The sequence below is a fragment of the Callospermophilus lateralis genome, chromosome 2, assembly GCF_048772815.1.
Source record: "Callospermophilus lateralis isolate mCalLat2 chromosome 2, mCalLat2.hap1, whole genome shotgun sequence".
Taxonomy (NCBI): Eukaryota; Metazoa; Chordata; class Mammalia; order Rodentia; family Sciuridae; genus Callospermophilus; species Callospermophilus lateralis.
Window position 1 is genome coordinate 35,121,320 of NC_135306.1, and position 18,553 is coordinate 35,139,872.

At 44.7% G+C, this 18,553-nt stretch overlaps 1 protein-coding gene and 1 pseudogene across 2 annotated transcripts in view; one reads left to right on the top strand and one right to left on the bottom strand.

Annotated features, from left to right (window-relative positions):
- Pax5 (paired box 5) overlaps positions 1-18,553 on the top strand; it is a 180,074-nt gene that overhangs the window by 59,025 nt on the left and 102,496 nt on the right. The gene's annotated exons all lie outside the window — the stretch shown is intronic.
- Positions 3,368-4,173, bottom strand: LOC143392072 (small ribosomal subunit protein uS5 pseudogene; annotated as a pseudogene).

Here is an 18,553-nt window from a genome sequence, read left to right on the forward strand (position 1 = left end):
ATTACAGGGAGGAGACCTGAAGCACAAACTCTGTGAGGACTTCACTTCTAGCCGTGTCCTTCAGAATGGCACAGGCACGTCTGCAGGCCTGTCTCTGTGCGGGCTTTGAGGCAGGGCCTGCGGGCAGACCGGGTGGCAGGATAATGACTGACTCAGTGTTTTCTAGTTAATCTTCTTCACCTCCCTGTAATGTGCTGTAATGAGGAGAGATGGAAGGTGAGGCCGCGGGGCTGCCCTCACACACAGGCACTGGACTATGAATGACATACCCTCGCGCCCGATTCTCAGTAGCTTTGGACAAATGACAGCTTGAGCAAGGGCTGCAGATGGGGAAGGGATGCTCGTCAAGGGTACGGGTTCCCTGAGCCCCCTCTTGCTTGCTCCACAGGCCTTGCCTTGTGGGCCCTGGAGTGGCACCAGAAGGGGGCTCTGAGCTGCTGCCCTTGGAGGCCAGTCACCTCTTCCATTTGCCAGCAGATCTAGCTGTCTCAGTCTGTGTCTCTGTGGCCTAGTGGCCTAGATGGTGGCTTGATGTCACCTTCATTGAGAAGTGTGGCAAAGAAGAAAGAGTACCTACTAGCCATGGAACTGGGGGAGATGATTCGAGTCTTGGCTCTGCTCTGTCGAGCAAATCACTCTTCTTCTGAGCCTCGGTTTCCTTATCTGTGCTGAGGTCATCACAATTTGGTGAGGGATAGAGCAGCAGCAGCAATACCTTGCTACAGAGACCTTCCTCACTCAGGCAGGAGAGCCTTCAGTCTTCCAAGGTCTTTCATTGGATCTTCAAGTTAAATCCCTGCTTAACAGGTTGGGTAAGATTTGTGTTCCCCACGGTACAGATTAGAATTTTCCCCAGATTGTTTACCTCATTTTCAGGATTGTTGAGGCCACAGGGCTGGACTCTGACCTCGGAATCTTCTGACCTTATGTTGTATAAGATAGTTCCTTGGGCCTCCATGCCCCTGGGGGGTGTCTAGGGATGGTTCTCTGACTAACCTGCTGCAGCCAGAGTCTACTTGCTATTCTAGGACCCCCAGAGACTTGCTAGCTTGAAGAAGTCTCATCCTGCCAAATCACCCCCTTCCCTCCGCCCAGCTGGGAGGAACATTCCTGTTCAAGGCCAGGCTGGGGTCCTGCCTGTCACTGCCATGTGCTCAGGGCCCTCCATGCTATCTTGCTGCTTTTCCCACCGAATTCTGCCCTAGGTGGGTGGACCAGGCTCAGGCTTTCATAGGGAAACAGTAAACTCTTTGCCCTGGCTGAGGGGTTAACAGAAACCAACTCCTGGGGCAATGAAATGCTTCCTTTTTAAAATGGTTATTGAAAAAGCAATTGTTTTCCCTACATGTGCAGTGAGTAAAATTCACCTTGGAGGAGAAGAGGGGAAAAAAGAGTGAAGCAGTTGTTGGTAGAGAGAAGAGAGGGAGAGACGGAGATTGTGTGTGTGTATGTGTGTGTGTGTGTGTGTGTGTGTGTGTGTGTCCAGCAGTGGAATCTGTCTCAGTAAAACTTGCACTGATGCTGTCGTGGTCACCCGCCTGCTCTGGCGGAGCAGGTCCCTCCTCCGGCCACCACAGGAAGGCGGCTGAGCGCAGCCTGCCGTATTTACTCTCGGCAGACTATTAACCAACACCAGGCTATTAATCTGGCTTTTGAGCCTTCACTAAAGCCCATAAAAGCTCACAGTTGTCAAATGGAGTTCATTTTAATTTCCTTTCAATCACAGTAAATTATTCAGGTGATAAATCAGCTGGAGCAGCCTCCTGGCTGTAATAGAAACCCTAATTCCTGGCTAATTATCCAGCCCATTGCTGCCAACAGATCAATACCGGCGCAAAATGGAACGGGCCGTGGGCCCTCCCTCCCATCGGGCCAGAGACAGAGAGACAGCTGGGGAAGGGGACGTGCTGCTGACCTCTTAGGAAGTTCAAAGGTCATGGGGGGTTAACCCGGGAGAAGCCTGTCCCCTGTCTAACAGAGAAAGCCACCAGAAGTGCCTCCCGCTCTCGTGAGCCACTTTGCCCTCTGAATGGTGGCATTTCTCCAGGTTGGTGGGCCAAGCCAGGTTCTAGCATTGCCCACTCCCATGGGCTTCCTATTCCTGGGAGGGGCTTGTTTGCCTTTCCCAGCATGACCGAGTGTGGTCATCAGGGATGGCCTCAAACTGACCATGAGTCAGAAAAGGGGCTGGCACTGTGTGGAGAAAGATGAGGATTCCGGACACAGTTCCCTCCAGGGAGCACATTTTCCTCTCTGGTGGGTCCTGGTCCTACCAGGAGGAGATGGAGGAGGGAGCAGAGGGGTGGGGAGACAGGTGGGGCCAGGATGGAAGAGGGGAAGGCTTCTTGGAGGAAGTTAGGTTAGTGTCTTGAGGGGAGTGTGGAATCCAGATCTGCAGGAGCTGGCAGAAAGTTGGCTGGAGAGAGCATTCCAGGCCAGAGGAATGGCGGGAAAGAGGAATGGTGGGGGCAAAGGTCTGGAGGTGAGAGTATGGGAGAATGTGCACCCAGTGAAAGGAAGTCAGAGACCATGGGCTGGAGGAGCAGGAGGGGACCCAAACCCCAGAGGGCTGTCTGTGGCCTGGACTGTTCCACCTGCCTTGGAAGCAACCTTCCCTGGGGCCTCCTGTCCTGTCCCTGATGCTACAGTTGGATCTTTCTTCCTGAAGTCTCTCCCCACACAGGAGACCCTGGTGGTTTCCTCATACTTGAAACCCAGCTCCAGACCTCCCTCCTCCTGGTGACCCTTCATTGCCCCATGTCCCTTTGCTTGCTCACAGAAGCTTCGGCTCTGGTCATGCCTGAGCCCTCACTGCCCTACATGGGCTGGGCTGCTCTGTGTTGGAGGGCACTGCTGACCATGGCCTCACCTCTCCTGGGACTGGCATGTGTGTGCATGTGCATGAGCTGTGAGCAACAGGGTGACTCTGCCGTGCTCTGGCAGGAACTGCAGCTGTTTTACTTTCTTAATGTTCACACTCTAAGCCCCTGCTCACTGTTTCCCTGCGTGGAACATTCCTTCAGCTTGTTTGTAAATCCTACCTGCCTGCCCTCAAAGGTCTGTATTGACTCATTAGCCTGCACCAATGTGCTCCTTGTCTAAGCTCATAAATGTATTTAAAACAAAAATGTTTTATGCACTTTATTTTTCTTGTATAAAACCCCTATGGTGAAGCCTCAGCTGGAGCCTGGGTCCTCTGTACAGAGAACCTGGGCTTGTAGCACTGGGCCATAGCACAGCCAAACTGTCCACTGATTCCTAGAGGGGGCAGTTGCCTAGAGATACGATCTTGGGATCTTGGGGTTCAGTTTACTCATCCTGGGAGATGAGCATGAGTTGGAAGGGCTGGGGCTGCCACTCAAACCAGTCAGTGTGGGTTTTTCACAAGATGATCAGCAAATTTCTGATAGGGAGGCTTGGTGAACCCAGTCACTTTCCAGAGATCAGGGGTCAAGTAGCTGTATGTCTTAGAGATGGCATCAAAGGTGGCCTTGGCCAAATTGCCCAAGATGGCAGTGCAGTCCTTGGCAGGAGTGTAGCAGTCATCCATACCTGCCATCAGCAGCAGCTTCTTGGGCACAGGGATCGAAACAGTGCCATTGTCTCTGGGGGCAGGGAGGAGGTGCCCCAGCACAGAACCATAGTGTCCTGTCACCTTTCAAGGGACAGTGTGGAGCCTGCCAGTCTTGTTCCCCCAGTAGCCTCTTTGCACAGGAACAATGAAGAACTTGGCCAGGATGATGGCCTCTTGGACAACAGTGGCTAACTCCTTGGAACAATTAACTCCCAGGCCAATATGACCATTGCAGCCCCCAATAACAACGAATACCTTGAACCTCACCTGCTGGCCAGCACAAGTCTGCTTCTGTACAGGCATGATCTTAAAAAACCTTTTCCTCCAGGAAAAAGCCAATGGTCTCAGACTCGTTGATGGGCAGAGAGAAGAGATATATTTCCTCCAGGGCCTTGATCTCAAGTCCTTGGCCAGCAGCCCCGCTTGGTGACGGGGATCCTTTCTTTGTCTTCAGCCTTGCCTCCATGAACCCCCCCTCAGCCACCACTGATGTGTTCCCACCCTCACCAATGACTGGGACCTTGTTCTCCTTGGAAGCCACCCATTCCAGGGCCACCAGGGCTTCTGGGTTCCTCCATTGGACCAGCCTCATCCACCATTTGGTATTTCCCAGAGAAGATGCCATAAATGCATTGTTTTAGTCTCTGCGTGGAATTGCTGTGACTAATATATATTCATCGCTTACCACGTGCCTGGCCCTATTTTTAGGAGAACCACAGTGGCCCCCAGCTCCCTACCAAGTTGCAACAGCTCCTGCCATCCCATTGTGCAGTCAGAACAGCTGAGGTTAGGTGAGGTTAGTGTAGTGGCTTAGCTAAGGGCACACAGTAAAGTGGAGACAAGATTGGAAGCCAGGTGCCTGGCTCCAGAACCAAGCTGTCCACTGATTCCTAGAGGGGGCAGTTGCCTGGAGGTACGATCTTGGGATCTTGGGGTTCAGTCTACTCATCCTGGGAGTTGAGCATGAGTTAGAAGGGCTGGGGCTGCCACTCAAATCAGTGTGGTCTCTGGCGGGGATAAGGAGAGGTCTAGGGTGGTGACAGCCCTATTCGTCTGTTCCTTTCACCCTGCCCTTCCTGTCACAGGTTATGCTCAGAGTGAGTTCCTTGCTTGCAGATAAAATGAGAAGCACTGAAAATTCTTTCCTAGGAGAGATAACTGAATTGAGGAATTGGGACTGTTTGATCTAAAGAAGGGAAGACTTGGAGATAGGAGCAGGAAAGGAGATGGACTAAGAGAACTCTAATAGTGCAAGCTTTTAAACAGGGGAATAGGCTTCTTTGTGAAGTAGTGAACTTCCTGTCATTGCAGGCTTGCAGGTAGAATATATCCTTTGACATATATGCAGTGTGGGAGGAGGGAATAGGGAAGAGGAGGCAACAAAACGAGAAGTCCTTTGACTCTGCAGCTTCAGGGACTGAGAGGCTGTTTCCCCCACGGGAATCCTCACTAGGGTGGGCAGAGAGCATCAGCTGGAGCTGCAGGGGCCACCGCTCTGACCAGCAAAGCTGCAGGCTCCAAGGTCTTGGGGGCCAGTGGGTGACACCAGCTCCTCCAGTGTACAGAGCAGGGCTTCAGTTTCAGGCAAAGATGCCAGGGCCAGAGGTCTGGATATTGGTGGCTGCTGTCAGCCCCACTGCCTGCAGACAGTTTCCTGCATCCTCTGCCTGCAAGTTCAGTACCAAGTCCCTCTGGGGAGCATGAAAAAGGAGGTGATTAAACAGACCTGTGTCCTGCCGACAGGGGCCACAGCTTGGGGTGTATGGGGCTGGCAGAGTGTGATGAGTAACTGAAAATCACTAATGATCTCCAAGGATCTCTGACACAGTCCCTGACTCACAGTATCCCTGCAAGGCCGAGTTTATCTTAATTGTTACCGACATGTAGCAGATGTGGAAACTGAGGCAGGGAGAGATTCAACAACATGCCCCAAATGATATGCTCAGTAAGATGGCCACATTCTCCATTCCCTGCCTTCTGTGGGTGTAGACATGCCTCTGGTGTCAGCTCCCTGTCCCTGCAGGTAGAGACACCTCCTGATTGATTTTAGCATCTATTCATTGAGGACCTCCTTTATGCCAGTACTGTGCTAAGTCCTGGGGAATTGGCAGCAAGAAAAGAAAAAGAAAAAAGACATGGTTCCCAGCATTGACCTGATAGTGATGGAGACAGATATCAACACACAGATATCAACACAACACCACCAGTCACAGTGGTGGGGGAGGTGGGGGAACAGAGGGGAAAGGAAGAGTTAGGTGGAAGGAAGTGGTCATTACTGATAGTTACAGTGTGATGGAGCTCTGAGGAGAGGACCAGAGTGTGATGAGAACGGAGAGTGGGACTTTGGCTAGGTGGGGGTTCCAGAGCATGCTTCTGAGGAAAGCCAAAAGTGGTAAGGTGGTAAAGTGTGTTTGGAACAGTGTCCCAGGCCGAGGGAACAGCCTGCACAAAGACCTGACGCTGCAAAGGCCTTGATCTAGTAACCACAAGATGTCCCGAGGGGCTGGTAGGCTTGAGAGGTGGGAAGTGGTATGTGGGACAGTTATCGAGGTGGGGCATGAACATGAAGGGTCAGGATCAGGGCCTTGGGTGGTGTCTTGTGAGGAAGAAGGCAGCACAAAATTTTAAACTAAGGGAATCAGGATCTAAACCAATAGAGATTAGTAGATTGTTCTGATTGCTATAAAGAGACTCGGACGGTTGGGGGACTAGGAGACTGTTGCTAAAGTACATGCAATGTCACTGTACCCTTGGAGTCGGTTACCTGCCTGTCTGGGGCTGGCCTGTTTCGTTGGTCCATGGCATTGCCCAGGAATCATGGCCCCATGATGCACTGCTTCTCCCCTTTCTGTCTGTTCTCCCACCTATCCCTGCACCCAACTCTAAAAAAGCCCCCGGGGTTATGAGAATTGAGCTCAAATTTGATCCTGAACTTTCTGATGGCCAAAGTAAGATGGGAAACACAATCATTTGTGTGCTTATTGTCCACTGAGTGAAATAGGCCAATTCTTCAAAGGAAGCCACTTTTTAAAATGTTTTATTTTTAAATTTGTTCTGATTAGTTACACATGACAGTGGAATGTGTCTTGACACATTGTACACAAATGGAGCACAACTTCTCATTCCTCTGGCTGTACAGGGTGCAGAGTCACACCAGTAGTATATTTATACATGTATATAATGTCCATCTCATTCCACTGTCCTTCCCACCCCCATACCTACACCCTCCCCTCCCTCCCCTCTGCATAATCCAAATTTCCTTCATTCTTCCCTATCCACACTCCCCATTATAGATCAGCATCCACATTTGGCCTTTGGTTTTTTGGGTTTAGCTCATTTCTCTTAGCATGATATTCTTTAGCTCCATCCATTTACCTGAAAATGCCATGATTTCATTCTTCTTTAAGGCTGAGTAGTATTTCATTATGTATGTGTACCACATTTTCTTTATCCATTCATCTGTTGAAGGACACCTGGTTTGGTTCCATAGTTTAGCTATTGTGAATTGAGCTGCTATAAACATTGATAAATGACTGAGTCACTGTAGTATGCTGATTTTAAGTCATTTGGGTATATAACTGAGGAGTTGGGTAGCTGAGTCAAAAGGGAAGCCATATCTTTTTCTGACAGAATGGAAGGAAATTTTCACATGGGTTTCCAGTGGAGGCCCGCCCTGCAAGGCAATGGCCACAGTCCTCCATGATACACTTAGAGGTCCTGCAGAAGGTTTTGCCGGGCTCTGTCTTATAGGTGAAAAGAATGATCACATGCCAATCTGTGCATTTCTGTAGGGGCTGTGACCATGGGGCTCAAGAGTGCAGTCTTTTGGGGCTGGGATGTGGCTCAAGCGGAAACGCGCTCGCCTGGAATGCGTGGGGCACTGGGTTCGATCCTCAGACCACATAAAAATAAAGATGTTGTGTCCACCGAAAACTAAAAAATAAATATTAAAAAGTTCTATCTCTCTCTCTCTCTCAAAAAAAAAGAATGCAGCCTTTGTAGTAGCTCAAACTTAAACTCAGAAAACGCCAGACACTCAGAGGCAGCTCTTCCTAGATTCTCCCATTTGATGCTCCAGGAAGATGGGCTTGTGGCTATGGGGCCTGGGGCTTTGAGATTTATCTCTATTATTCAAAGGCTACCCTGGGAACTCCCTCTCCCAACTGGAGAATTTTCCAGTGATAGGAAGGTGTCTCAGGCTCCCAGCTCCATTGCACAGCCCTTGATGACGAGAATCTGGTTGACTTGTCTGATGAGGGCTTGGTGCATGAGGACAGGGGGATGTTGATGGCAGGAAGAGTCCTGTGTTTTGGAGATTAAAGAAGCAGATGGTAGGCAGGACGTGCTTTTGTTCTGACTTCCCAGTTTTCTCCATACCGTGGTACAACATGGAAGATGCTGATATTTATGTGACACGGTTTACCAAGGATGCTCATGATGGAGACTGCTGTCCTTCAGGCTTTTGCTTTTCCAAGTCCCACTGGTCACTTGAAGGCCAAGAGGTTCTAATATCTCAGCACACTATTTGAGAGACTCTGCTTTTGAGAGCAGTAGGAGTTGGACATGGGTGGGGCTTTGACTCTTCTCCCTCATTCCTCCTGTCTAGGGTGGCCAACCTCAGGAAAATAGACAAGGGACTACTTTGGGTATCTGAGCAAGTTCCCAAAGACTCACCCCACATCTTCCCAACTGTTTCTGGGATTCTTTGAAAACCTGAGCCGGGAAGCATTTTATAGACCAGAAGAGACCCAAGTGAAGCTTCTGGTATGTTCCCTCTATATCTGAGAGCTCTGTCTAGCTCTGGCTTACCCCCCTAGGGATAGGTGGAAAAAACAGACAGAGAGAGGACATGGCTGGACCTGCCCATGAAGTAGGCCTGGCTTGGCCTAGTTGATACCTGAAAGCCTGAAGTTCCAGAGGATAACGGCAGACCTTCAAAGCACAGCGACTTGGCTCCCAGTGAACACGGCTCAGGGAGTGTCCTAAACTCTGACCTGGAGGATGATGGCTCCTCCATGACAGGGAGCCACAAGAGGGTGGTGGAGGGAAGGGCAGAACCAGGAGGAGAGGGCAGGAGTTCTTGTCCCAGTTCTTCCCAGCATGAAGAGAGGGGGTGGGGGGTAAAAATAGCTTCCTGAACACTGAGATGCTACAGCTCAATTTAACTCAAGTGTCATCTTCTCTTTGAAATGAGACAGTGACATGGATAATTCTGGAATTCTTGCTTCCTAGATCTCTAGAGGTACCAGGCACCTCTACACTAGCCCCGCTCTCCCTTACCCTTCCATCGCCATCATCTGAAAGTGACCCAAAGGTGAAAATTACATGAACTCTCTGTGGCCTCAGCCCTCTTTGCTTTGCTGCCCAGACTTGCTCTGGAATACCCATTTGTTCCTAAGTGATTTAAAATATATGCTAAACACTGAGTATTCTTTGTCTCCTTGTGGATCAAGCACAGGAGTGGCTTCCCAAGGAATCACTGTGCCTGTTCCATAAGACTTTGGAGGACACTGAGCAATGTGACATGGTATAAAAGCACGGGGCGCCCAGGCTGTCATGATGGCTCTTGGGTCAGTCTCTCTGGGCCGTGGTTTTTGTACTTGGGGTGGCAGATGGGACTGGGTAATCCCTGAGACCCATTCAGGCTCTAACATTCTGTGAGGGATAAGACCAGTTGGAAATCCATCTCTTACTTTTATTTTGACTTGTTTACAGTTTTTCCTCCTGTCTGTTTTACTCTTTCTGATGACAGGCAAATTCTGTGTATGTGGGGTTTAAAGATTACAAGTGAATTGTCAAAGAGCTGCCTGCATCTTGCTAGGATGTTCTTTCATTCATTTATTCATTCATTCATCCAAGAAATTTTTACAGATATGCCATGTCAGTGACATTGACCACCTGTGCTGTGCTGTGTGGCATACAGTAATAGCAATTGATGCTGCCAGAGGCACCGCATGAGAATTGACTTTGGGTAGAGATGCTTCCCTCAAGCAAGGCTAAGCAACACTGGCAATTAAAAAAAGGACAAAAGAATAGATAATTCCAGTCTGACAGCTTGTTTGGTTTTAAGGGCGCACAGGAAATTTGACTCAAGGAGTTTGGTAATTCACAAAGCACCTAAAAATAACAACAATAAGAAGAAAACCTTATTGGTTTTTAAATTATTTTTTTTAAAAAGAATGCACATTTCTGATTCTGTTCACAAGGTTGGAGCTACTACAGGCTCCCCTCCCATTTCAAATAATAGAAATATTGAATCAAGTATAACAATAATATATTACACATACATATACATATACATGTATATGGTTGGGAAGAAAGAGAGACATTCATAGGGGATGGAAATGAAGAGGGCTTTCAAACTGGGTGTGGTGGTACACTCCTATAATACCAGCTACTTGGGAGGTGGAGATACGAGGGTCACAAGTTCAAGGCCAGCTTTGGCAACTTAGTGAGACCCTGTCTCAATATAAAATAAAAAGGCCTGGGGATGTAGCTCAGTGGTAAAGCATCTCTGGGTTCAATCTCCAGTACTGGGGGTGGGGAGGTGGGGAGGGAGTTCAGAGTCTGAGCTTTAATTCCTGTTAGGCCAGGGACTAGTCCTAGATACAGTCCTAGTGAATAGGGGTTGGGGTTTTGATGCTGAAGTTGGGGCAGAAGATGTGGCCTTAGACCTATGTGATATGAGAGTTGGAAGTGAGACCCCTGGAAACAACTGGCTACCTGGACAGACAGCACTGTCTCTGAAGTGGGCACAAGGTCATTTTTACCTTCTGGCCCAGGGAAGCAGTAAGGAAATTTGAGTCCCCAAAGGATTCAGAATAGAATAAAAGTTTCCTACGAGAAGTTGAAATCTTAAGACTCTGACACCTACATACAGGTGTGGTATCTCACTTTATATTATGTATAATAAACCCACAAATAGAAATTAATATAAAAACTGGACTCATCAGTGATATTCCTGAGATGCCCCTAGACACCCATGAAAAATTCTCACCTGGATCCTTCTACAATTTGTTGTGCACAACACGAAGACAGAATAAGTGATAAGTACTAAATTTGAGCTCACAATTAAAAAGATGCTGATGGCTTGAGGAAATGATGACAAGTCAGAGGGCATAACTAGGATGATTAGTATTCCAGAAGCCTAAAATAATAGACAATTTAAAAGAGATAAAAAATGATTAAAGAGTTTAAAGGAGGACTGGAAACCGTTACAAAAGAGCAAAACATCATGAAAAAAGAAGAGGCTGAAATAAACCTTATAGCCATTGGAATTAAAAGTTCAATCAAGAGATTCAGTACTAGAAAAGAAACTACTGAATAGAAAATTAGTGATTTGAGAGACAGAGTTGAGGAAATTGCCGGAAACATGGGAAAAAAATCTGAAGAGTTTGGAAATATGAAAGCAATGTTAAGAGATAAAACAAAATAACTTGAGAAACTTCAACATGCATGTAATAGTTGGACTAGAAAAATAAAATAGAAGAAAGGGAGGGGAGGCAATATTTGAAGAAATAATGGTAAGGATTTTACAAAACAGAACGGATGCATGACATGTATCGGTAGATTGAAAGGCATATTAAATCCCAAACAAGTTAAATAAAAATAAATAAGCATGTAGGCAAAACCATAGGGAATTAAAGAACATCAAAGACAAAGAGAAAATAATGAAAGCAACCAAAGGGAAAGTGTAATGTTTAAACTGATGAGACTCTTTCTTTATCATAATTAGGAGTCAGATCATAGTAGAAAATATCCTCAAGAGTTAAGAGATAGTAATAATTAACTTATAATTAGATAGTTGATCATTTAATAGCGAAGGCAGATAAGGACATTTTCAGACAAAGCCATAGTTTACCACTCTCGGACTCTTGCTGAACTGCTAAGTAATAAGAAAGATATGAGAGATGTTTCCACTCCAACAAGTGAAGAGCTTAGAAGTTGTCTCTCCCATCTTTACAATAAGAAATAAAGCTGGAAAATCATTGGGTAAAAAATGGAAAATCAACATGTTTTCTTGACCCATCATTTAATTGAGGTTACAGGGCAAACAGTTGCTCCAAAATCTGGAGAGGGACAAGAATACAGAGTTATGGCTGAAATCTGCAAGATCAACATAACTCTCCCACTGAAGGCTTGCTTACTTCAAATAGTGGCTACTTGACTATCACAAACAGTTTTTGATGGGAAGTTAGGTAAGAAAACACAAAGTAAGAAGAGACAAAGTAATCATCAGACCCAGACCTGGATAGGACTTTAGAATTATTAGGAGATTAAAAAAAAAAGCATGAGTACTATGTTAATGGATGTAAAGGAGAAAGTATACAACATGCAAGAACAGATGGGTGACAGAGCTGAGAGATGAACATTCTAGGAAGGAATCAAAAGGAAATGCTGGAAATAACATAGCAACAGAAATGAGGAATGTCTTTGATGAGCTCATCAGTAGACTGGACACAGCCACGTACACAATAAGTAAGCTTATGTCAAGAAAAGCTCCAAAACTGAGCTGCAAAGAGAAAAAAAGGATGAAGAAATAATCCACCTCCACCCCAAACAAAAAACAAGCACAGGACAGTCAAGACCATGGGATAATTTTAAGAGGAATTTAGTATGAATACTTAGAATGCAAGGGGAAGAGAAAATGAAGACATTTTTTAAAAGAAGTAATGGCTTGGAATTTTCCAAAATTAATGACAGAGATGGAACCACAGATGAAGGAAACTCAGAGAATTTCAAGGAGGATAAACACCTACATATCTGTGTGGAGGCATATCATAGCCGAATGTCAGAATATCAAAGACAAAGAGAAAATCTTGGAAAAAGTCAGAGGTAAAAACAAAAACAGAGAAAATCCATCTTATTTACATTCTTATTCTTCAGAGTTATTTCTTGTCAGAAACCATGCAAGCAAGAAGAGAATGGAACAAAATGTCTAAAGGGTTGAAAGCTGAGACCACCAGTTTAGAATTCTGTGTCTTAGAAAACTATTCTTCAACAGCAAAGGATAAAATAAAGACTTTCTTAGTCAAAACTGAAATGGAGAGGATTCATCACTAGCAAACCTGACCTTCAGGAAATGCTAGAAGTACTTTAGGAAGAAGAAAAATGAGATGGGTCAGAAGTTTGGATCTACACCAAGAAAATGAAGAGAGCTGGGTACAGTGGTTCACACTTGTAATCCCAGAGACTCAGGAGGCTGAGACAGGAAGATCACAAGGTTGAGGCCAGCCTCAGCAACTTAGTGAGGCTCTAAGCATCTTTGTGAGACTCTGTCTCAAAAAATAACAAAATGGGCTGGGGTTACAGCTCAGTGGTAGAACACACCTGGGTCCAATCCCCAGTACCCCCCCCCCCCCAAAAAAAAACTCCCAAAAAACCCCCAAACAAAAACAGGAGTCTGAGAAGGAATGGATGAAGGTACAATGAAATTTTTGATTTTTTCTTAGTTAATTTGAAAGGTTCACTGTTTGTGTAAAGTTCTAAAAGTAACATTGTAAGGGGTGATTAATATGCATAGATAAGTGAAATGAATTGCAATGATGCTATAAGGGGTGGGGAGGAGGGAAAGGAATATTCTATTAGAAAGTACTTGTACCACCATTGAAGAGGAGTAATGTTATTTGAAGGTGAACTTGGATTAGTTATAAATATGTGTTGTGAATTCCAGAGAAAGTAATAAAAAAAAAACCTTAAAAAAAAAGAAGTATAGCCAGGCACAATGGTGCACTGCACAACTGTAATTCCAGCAGCTCAGGGGTTGATATAAGTAAAAACATGAGGCAGGAGGATAACAAGTTCAAAGCCAACCTAAGCAACTTAGTGAGATCCTGTCTCAAAATAAAATAAATACATAAATAAAAAAAGGATGTGGCTTAGTAGTTGGTACCCCTGGGTTCAATCCTTGGTTAAAAAAAAAAAACAGAAGCATAAATGAAATGCTAACAGGAGAGACAATATGGAATAATATGATGCTCATTTAAAACTAGAAGAGGAAGAAAGAGGTGGAAAAAAAGGAGCAAAGAACATTAACAGTAGACATTAATTCAATTATATCAATAATCACTTTGATTGTAAATGGTAATTCATATTTATACTCTTTTATACAAGACAGATTGTCAGAGTTATTAAAGAAACATGGAACTCAACTATATGTTGGCTACAAAAAAGACATGAGGACGGGGATGGAGCTCAGTGGTGGAGCGCTTGCTTAGCACGTCCAAGCCCTGAGTTCCCTCCCTGGCACTGGAAAAAAGGAGGAGGGTATAAAATACAGAAGGAGAGGATGAGATTTAAGAAGCAATGATAACCAGATACATTGATAAATAAAGGATAATATAAATAGGATTATACAGTAGGGATAATTGGCTGTCAAAATAATGACTAGTGTTGTGGGTATAAAAACAAAGTAGAAAAAGAGACAAGAAAGGGGTTGATGGAAGTAAAAACATTCTACGATTCTCATATTTCTAAGGAGGAGGAGGGTAGATATATTGATAAACTTTTGATAAGGTAGGTCAAGGAACAAATTAAGAGTACCCACTAATGCTCATTACTATACATAATAACAGAATGTATAAATAAAATTAAAAATTGATAAGTAAAAGCAAAATATGGTTTCAAAATCTGCGTTTAAACCCTAAAAACAAACCTTCTTCCAAACCAGAAGAAGCTAAAAGAGGGTACTCCAGTGGAAGACAGAGAAGGAAAAAGAATGGTCAATGAAAAATGAAAAAATAGGTAGTAGAGAGTAGACATAAATAAGAGCATTTGAGCAGTTTCAGTAAGTAGATTAAAAATTTTACATAATATAGAAGAGATATAAAATAACCAAAACCTATAAATACTCTGTTTATAGGAAAATAACCTAAAAACAAAATGGTACTGAGCCAGGCGTGGTGGTGCATGCCTGTAATACTAGTGACTTGGGTGCTGAGGCAGGAGGATCACAAGTTCAAGATTAGCCTTGGCCACTTAGTGACACCTTGTCTTGGAATAGAAAAATAAAAATAAAAAGGGCTGGGAATGTAGCTCAGTGGTAGAGTTCAATCGCTTGTACTGGGGGAAAAATGGTACTGAAAAGTTACAGGCAACAAAATAGAAAAGTGTAGACCAGGTGATAATTACCAAAAAATGTGATTGAGCAATGTCACTATCAGTGGAAATAAGCTCTAAGGCCCATAGCACCCTCAAAGACAAAGGGATCATTACTTAATAATAACAAGAACAATTCATAGGAAGATGTAGCAATCCTTAACTTGTATATACTTAGCAACAGAGCCTCAAAATATTTAGAGCAAAAATTATCAGTGGTCGGGCATGGTGAAACATGCCCATAATCCCTGAGACTCAGGGGCAGAGGCCGGAGGATTGCAAGTTTGAGGCCAGCCTTAGCATGTTAGTGAGACCCTCAGCAAGTATTGAGACCCTATCTCAAAATAAAAATAAAAAGGACTGGGGATGTATCTCAGTGATAATGTGTCCTTGGAGTCAATTTGCAGTCCAAAAAAAAAAAAAAAAGAAAAGAAAAGAAAGAAAATCAATGAATAAATCCCATGAAATTTTGAGGAATTTTTTTAACATTTATTTTTTAGTTGTAGGTGGACACAATACCTTTATTTCAGTTATTTATTTTTATGTGGTGCTGAGGATAGAACCCAGAGTCTTGCACATGCTTGGCGATCGCTCTACCGCTGAGCCATAACCCCAGCCCCTTGAGGAACTTTAATACACCCCTCCTATTAATAAATAGCTCAAGATGACAAAAATTGGCAAGAATATTTGTTAAGATTTGCATAACATACTGAACAAGCTTAACAAAACACACATAAAAAGGGCAACAATTGGTGAATACCTATGCTTTTTGACCACACATGGGACACTTAAAATGTACACTTAACAAAACACACATAAAAAGGGCAACAATTGGTGAATACCTATGCTTTTTGACCACACATGGGACACTTAAAATATACTAGGTGCTAGCTGTGAAAGCAAGTCTTGACAATACCAAAAAACCACGTCACAGACTATGTTCTTTGATCATGATGCAATAAAATTAAAAATTGCTAATTAAAAGCAAAATATGGTTTCAAAATCTGTGTTTAAACCCTAAAAACAAAACGGGTCAAAATAAGAAATCCTAATGGAAATTATAAAGTACTAGAGCTCAACAACCAAAAAAATCACCCTACTGCATATCAAAATTCGGTTGATGAAGCTCAAGTGGTACTTAAGAGAGATGCATAACCTTAAATGCATTTTTTTTAAAAAATAAAAGATTAATAGCTAAGCAACAACTCAAGAAGTTAGAAAAAGAGCTTCAGAGTAAATTTCAGTAGTACAATGATTTGCAAAAAATCCACACAATAAATAAATACTAAATAAAAACAAAAGACTATCTTGCCTAGTCTGTCTGTCTCTGCTATTAATGTTAAGGGCTAACTAATGAAAGAAGAATGTCTAGACTGTGTTCTTTAAAATAGCAGTGGGTAAATATTTACAGCTAGAACATTTGGGGGCAGACGTAGAAATCAAAATGGATTGGTCATTTCATAAATCATACCTTCATAGTTATAAAGGTGATAGCTCAGAAAACTGAGGCAAAGGGACATGAAGATCAACAGGAGCATTAATAAGAAAGATCTAGGTGTTTTAGTTGGCTGTGCACCCAACCATGTGGCTGTCAGTGAAGGCAAACTCTGAACTGTTCTCCTTTGGGTTGGCCACCCTACTCTCTAGAGGGATTCAGGTGGCCATCTCACCTTAAGAATGATGTTGACTAATTGGAGCATGACCAGAGGAGGTAATCAGGGACTAGACCAGTAGCTGACATTTTCTAAGTACTTAGTCTGTGCTGGGAACTGTGCTGAGCTCTTTCTGTACCTTCCCCCAAGCCATGCTCTGGGGATAGGCAGTGTAAAGATATTCCCATTTACAGGTGAGAAAACCGAAAGAAGAGAGGACGGCAACTTGTCCAAAGACACACAGATAGAAGCTAGACCTGAAGCAAGGCAGAGTCCAGGGTTGGTCCCTTTTTTATCTTGCCGGCCACTTATACCACTCCACTTCCCAAACTCCAAACCCGTCTTGTAAGGAACTTGTGGATGAGCTGAGCTGTCTGGTCTGGAGAACAGAAAACTCAGTGGACACCAAGAGTGTGGTCTGATCTTGGAAGAGCACCAGGGGAAGCTAAGCAGAGGTGGGCTCCTTTTTGATCACAGAGCAGAACCAGGACCTGGTGGAAATTAGAGGTAGCTTTCCTCTCTTCTATTTTGGAGAAAAGATGGATTTGTTGATTCTCTCCTGAGGTCCTGGCTATGAAACAGAGGAAATGAATTCACTGAAGACCATCACCGAGTCCAGCTCAATGTTTTTGCGTCTAAGAGGATCCAGATAGTTCTAGGGTCAGGCAGGGGATTGGCCTTGCTCATTTTTGGCTCACTGGAAGGCTGGACAGCGTTAACCATCTGTTGGTTATAGCAATCCTGAGGCTCCTGGAAAGACCTGGCTCTTTAAGACAAGAGTATAAAAGATGATGAGATGGGAGTTTCATAAGGGACCTTAGGGATTTGAGATCGGGTCGAAATGAGAGGATAAAGCATTATCTTTGGGCATCCATAGGGCTGAGGCTGGAGCATGGATCTCCAGGCCAATGGGCTCATTGAGGTCAAGGGCAGGTGAAGTGAGAGGTCTGGAGGAGGGGGGATCTTTCAGGAGGGAAGTGGGCATTTCACTAACAGTGTGTGGAGCTGGTTGGCCTGGGCAGATGGTGTGGAGATCTGAGGAGGAGATGCTGTGGCAGAGAGCTAGGGTGGCCTAGAGATGGCACTGGGGAACAGTGAGCTTGCAGAGTGTCCTGAGGACAGGGGGAAGTATGCTTCCCATTGGAGAGACCCATGTCAGAGACCCATGTCCGGAGGACTGCTTGAGGCAGTACAGGCTTTGGAAGCAGCTGCTTGTGACTTTGCAACCTGTTGTGTTGGTTCTGAGCCTCTTGGGAGACGATGGCAATGACAGTGATTGCAGGCATACCTCTGGGGTTCCTGGGGTTCTCCCTGTTGTCCTGAGTTTGAGCTCGCTGGTTACCATCGCCTCCCCAACAGGCATTAGCTTCCTTTGTGTATGAAGTTTTTATATTAAGCCTACAGTGTTACCAATGCTTGAACTTTGATTTTCTTGCGTGTAAAATAGGGATTATAACAGTGCCTGTATTACAGGAGGCCATACTGATTAAATTATGGGCATAGAGAGCTTAGCAGAGGGTTCAGCACATCAGAGGCACTCCATAATGTTATTTTTATTGCTGTTATTGTTATTATTTTATTATTATTAAGGAGCATTTTTTCACATGGGAGGTTCCCAGGGCACAAAGACAAGGTCATGGGGGAAACCACAGGAAAGCCCATGCAGGTAGGCCTGGGTGGGGCAGGTAGGAAGTTGGAGAGGGGCTGGAGGGGGTTTTCATCAGGGAGGCCTGGTAGCCAGGAATTGTCTGGTGGGGTCTGGGAGGCCAGAGATTAGAGGCTCTGTTTGCCTGCAGCGGCAGAACCTTTGTGCTGTAGAGTGGCTGGGAACTTTCTCCTCCCCAGGTTTCCTCTGATTTTACTGTTTGCCTGGCTACAGATTACACAGGCAAATGAGCTCAGGCTTCAAGGGGGAAATCCCATTAAAGCAATCAAAATAACAATTTGTATCACTTTTAGAACTTCTGCCTGAGGAGCTAAGACGTCTTTGTAATAAATTATTAATTCCAGTTGTACTATAAGAATTTTCCCCTGAAAACAAACACATTCATGTTTTTTTTTTGTGTGTGTGTGTGTGTAACAGAGGACAGGAGTTTTCCAGCCTCCTTTATCTGCCTCAAAGGGGGAAATGAGGGATGAAATCCCAGACTCTAGTATACCTAATGGACCAGCCCTGCAGAACCTGGCATCTCCTTCCTGGAGGAAGAGATGGGGCCATGTTCTCAGGGAC